At 37.1% G+C, this 4,933-nt stretch overlaps 1 non-coding gene across 1 annotated transcript; it reads left to right on the top strand.

The window, feature by feature from the left end:
* Positions 1–4,021: 4,021 nt before the first annotated feature.
* On the top strand, positions 4,022–4,128 carry LOC112616664. The gene has a single exon (XR_003117704.1). It is a non-coding gene; the product is annotated as a U6 spliceosomal RNA (small nuclear RNA).
* The last annotated feature ends 805 nt before the right edge of the window (positions 4,129–4,933 follow it).

The following is a 4,933-nucleotide window of genomic DNA, read 5'->3' as shown; positions in this document are numbered from 1 at the left end:
TTTCTAAATATACAATCATGGCATCTGCAAACAGGGACAATTCGACTTCCTCTTTTCCTGATTGAATACCCTTTAGTTCTTTCTCTTGCCTGATTGCCCTGGCCAGAATTTTCAAAACTATATTGAATAGGAGTGGTGAGAGAGGGCATCCCTGTCTTGTGCCAGTTATCAAAGGGAATGCTTCCAGTTTTTGCCCATTGAGTATGATATTGGCTGTGTGTTTGTCATAAATTGCTCTTATTATTTTAAGGTATGTCCCATCAAAACCTAGTTTATTGAGAGTTTTTAGCATGAAGCGCTGTTGAATTTTGTCGAAGGTCTTTTCTGCATCTATTGAGATAATCATGCGGTTTTTGTCTTTGGTCCTGTTTATATGATGGATTACATTTATTGATTTGTGTATGTTGAACCAGCCTTGCATCCCAGGGATGAAGCCAACTTGATCGTGGTGGATAAGCTTTTTGATGTGCTGCTGGATTTCGTTTGCCAGTATTTTACTGAGGATTTTTGCATCGATGTCCATCAGGGATATTGGTCTAAAATTCTCTTTTTTTGTTGTGTCTCTGTCAGGCTTTGGTATCAGGATGATGCTGGACTCATAAAATGAGTTAGGGAGGATTCCCTCTTTTTCTGCTGATTGGAATAGTTTCAGAAGGAATGGTACCAGCTCTTTTTGTACCTCTGGTATAATTCAAATGTGGATATGTCTGGTCCTGGACATTTTTTGGTTGGTAGGTTGTTAATTATTGCCTCAATTTCAGAACCTGTTATTGGTCTATTCAGGAATTCAGCTTCTTCCTGGTTTAGTGTTTGGAGGGTGTATGTGTGCAGGAATTTATCCATTTCTTCTAGATTTTCTATTTTATTTGCGTAGAGTTGTTTATAGTATTCTCTGATGGTAGTTTGTATTTCTGTGGAATCGGTGGTGATACCCCTTTATCATTTTATATTGTGTCTATTTGATTCTTCTCTCTTTTCTTCTTTATTAATATTCCTAGGGGTCTATCAATTTTGTTGATCTTGTCAAAAAAACCACCTCCTGGATTCATTGATTGTTTGAAGGATTTTCTGTGTCTCTACTTCCTTCAGTTCTGCTCTTGTCTTAGTTATTTCTTGCCTTCTGCTAGCTTTCGAATGTGTTTGCTCTTGCTTCTCTAGTTCTTTTAATTGTGATGTTAGGGAGTCAGTTTTAGATCTTTCCTTCTTTCTCTCGTGGGCATTTGGTGCTATAAATTTCCCTCTACACACTGATTTAAATGTGTACCGGAGATTCTGGTATGTTGTGTCTTTGTTCTTATTGGTTTCAAAGAACATCTTTATTTCTGCCTTCATTTTGTTATGTACCCAGTAGTCATTCAGGAGCAGGTTGTTCAGTTTCCATGTAGTTGAGTGGTTCTGAGTGAGTTTCTTAATCCTGAATTCTAGTTTGATTGCACTGTGGTCTGAAAGACAGTTTGTTATAATTTCTGTTCTTGTACATTTACTGAGGAGTGCTTTACTTCCAACTATGTGGTCAATTTTGGAATAAGCGCTATATAGTGCTGAGAAAAATGTATATTCTGTTGATTTGGGGTGGAGAGTTCTGTAGATGTCTATTAGGCCTGCTTGGTGCAGAGCTGAGTTCAATTTCTGGATATCCTTGTTCACTTTCTGTCTCATTGATCTGTCTAATGTTGAAAGTAGGGTGTTAAAGTCTCCCATTATTATTGTGTGGGAGTCTAAGTCTCTTTGTAGGTCTCTAAGTACTTGCTTTATGAATCTGGGTGCTCCTGTATTGGGTGCATATATATTTAGGATAGTTAACTCTTCTTGTTGCATTGATACCTTTACCATTATGTAATGGCCTTCTTTGTCTCTTTTGATCTTTGTTGGTTGAAAGTCTGTTTTATCAGAGATAGAATTGCAACCCCTGCTTTTTTTGTTGTTTTCTATTTGCTTGGTAGATCTTACTCCATCCCTTTATTTTGAGCCTATGTGTGTCTCTGCACATGAGACGGGCCTCCTGAATACAGCACACTGATGGATCTTGACTCTTTATCAAATTTGCCAGTCTGTGCCTTTTAATTGGAGCACTTAGCCAATTTACATTTAAGGTTAATATTTTTATGTATGAATTTGATCATGTCATTATGTTAACTGATTATTTTGCTTGTTAGTTGATGCAGTTTCTTCCTAGCATTGATAGTCTTTACAGTTTGGCATGTTTTTGCAGTGGCTGGCACTGGTTGTTCCTTTCCATGTTTAGTGCTTCCTTCAGGAGCTCTTGTAAGGCAGGCCTGGTGGTCACAAAATCTCTCAGCATTTGCTTGTCTGTAAAGGATTTTTTTTCTCCTTCACTGATGAAACTTAGTTTGGCCAGATATGAAATTCTAGGTTGAAAATTCTTTTCTTTAAGAATGTTGAATATTGGCCCCAACTCTCTTCTGGCTTGTAGAGTTTCTGCTGAGAGATCCACTATTATTCTGATGGGCTTCCCTCTGTGGGTAACACGACCTTTCTCTCTTGCTGCCCTTCACATTTTTTTCTCTCATTTCAACCTTGATGAATCTGATAATTATGTGTCTTGAGTTGTTCTTCTTGAGAGTATCTTTGTGGTGTTCTCTGTATTTCCCGAATTTGAATGTTGGCCTGCCTTGCTAGGTTGGGGAAGTTCTCCTGGATAATATCCTGAAGAGTGTTTTCCAGCTTGGTTCCATTCTCCCCATCACTTTTGGGTACACCAATCAGATGTAGATTTGGTCTTTTCACATAGTCCCATATTTCTTGGAGGCTTTGTTTGTTTCTTTTTGGTCTTTTTTCTCTAAGCTTCTCTTCTCACTTCATTTCATTCATTTGATCTTCAGTCACTGATACCCTTTCTTCCACTTGATTGAATTGGCTACTGAAGCTTGTGCATACATCACGTAGTTCTTGTGCCATGGTTTTCAGCTCCATCAGGTCATTTAAGGTCTTCTTTATGCTGTTTATTCTAGTTAGCCATTCATCTAATCTTTCTTCAAGGTTTTTAGTTTTTGCTATGGGTTCAAACATCCTCCTTCAGCTCGGAGAAGTTTGTTATTACCGATCGTCTGAAGACTTCTTCTCTCAACTCGTCAAAGTCATTCTCCATCCAGCTTTGTTCCGTTGCTGGCAAGGAGTTGCATTCCTTTGGAGGAGAAGAGGCCCTCTGATATTTAGAATACAAAATTAACTATTCCTCCACTTGCTCCTTTTTCTCTTGCAACATGTGAATTACTAGACCCACCATATGTGTCCTCCAGCCCAATTTTTCCCTTTAAATACTGAAGCCCTCAGGCATCCTTGGATAAAGGCACAGACCACAGACTGTTTCTATAATTCCATGTTTATTTTTTCTGAGTATGTCCTTAACCTTGGCAAAATAAACTTTTAAATTGATTGAGACCCGCCTTGGAAATTTTTTAGTTTATAAGTTTAATTAGCAATAACCTCTTCACAAATTATCATTAATTTTATGATTGGTAAAGTAAAATAAAAATATCATGACTCTGTGTAAATATAAACACTGCATTAACTTTAAATATTTTAAAATAGTGTTAAAATATTAGGATATAACAACATAGTGTTTATGTGAATGGAAATTAGCAACATTAACACCACAGAAGACCTTGGATATTTGTTTTCTTTGGTTTTGCTTTTGTGAGAGGTCTTGCTCTGTTACCCAGGCTGAAGTACAGTGGCATGATCATGGCTTACTGTTGCCTCAGTCTACTGGGCTCAAGTGATCCTTCCACCACAGGCTCCCCAGTAGCTCAACTACAGGCATGCACCACCACACTCAGCTAATGTTTTGTAAATTTATTTTCTGTAGAGATGGGGCCCAGGCTGATATTGAATTCCTGAGATTAAGCAAATCTCCTGCCTTGGTCACCCAAAGTGGTAGGATTACAGTTATGAGCCACCATTCCCAGCAGGATACTTGTTAAAAAGGGAATAATATGATTTTACTAATTTGTTATATAAATTGATATTAGCAAAAGGGTCTTGTTGAAAATACACTATCATGCTCAATTTGGCAGCACATATACTAAAATTGGAATGATACAAAGAAGATTAGCATGGCACTTGTAAAAGGATAACATACAAATTTGTGAAGTGTCCCATATTTTTCATTGAGATTCAGGAGGATGACAAACCCAATCCAAGGAAAATAAGAATCACAATAAAGTAACACAGTAGCTGAAGGATGAATAGCAGTATAAAACAGAACCTAATGGATCAGAGCTAAGTAATACAATACAAGAATTTCACAATGCAATTAGAAGTTATCAACAGCAGAATAAACCAAGCTGAGGAAAGAATCTCAGAACTTGAAAAGTAGTTCTCTGAAATAAGGCAGTAAGAAAAAAATAAAGAAAAAAGTATGAAAAGGAATAAACAAAACCTCCAAGAAGTATTGGATTATGTAAAAAGACCAAACCTGCAAATCATTGGCATGTTTTAAAGGAAGGGGATGAAAGTGAAAAATGTGGATAACATATTTCAGGCTATTGTTCATGAAAACTTCCCCCATCTTGCTAGAGAGGCCAACAGTAAAATTCAGGAACTACAGAGAACTCCTGCAAGATTCTAAACAAGAAGTTCATCCTCAAGATACATAATCATCAGATTTTCCAAAGTTAAAATAAAAGAAAAAATGTAAAGACATCTAGAGACAAAAGGCAAGTCACCTACAAAGGAAGCCCTATCAGGCTAACAGCGGACCTCTCAGTGGAAACCCTATAAGCCAGAAGAGATTGGGGCCTATATTCAACATTCCTAAAGAAAAAAATTTTCAACCAAGAATTTTATATCTAATCAAACTAAGTTTCCTATGTGAAGAAGAACTAAGATCATTTCCAGATAAGCAATATCTTACACCAGACATACCTTACAAGAGATCTTGAAAGGAGCACTAAATATAGAAAGGAAAGAC

This window comes from Theropithecus gelada, chromosome X (assembly GCF_003255815.1).
Source record: "Theropithecus gelada isolate Dixy chromosome X, Tgel_1.0, whole genome shotgun sequence".
Taxonomy (NCBI): domain Eukaryota; kingdom Metazoa; phylum Chordata; class Mammalia; order Primates; family Cercopithecidae; genus Theropithecus; species Theropithecus gelada.
The sequence above is the reverse complement of the archived record's forward strand: the minus strand, read 5'-3'. Positions and strand labels throughout refer to the sequence as shown.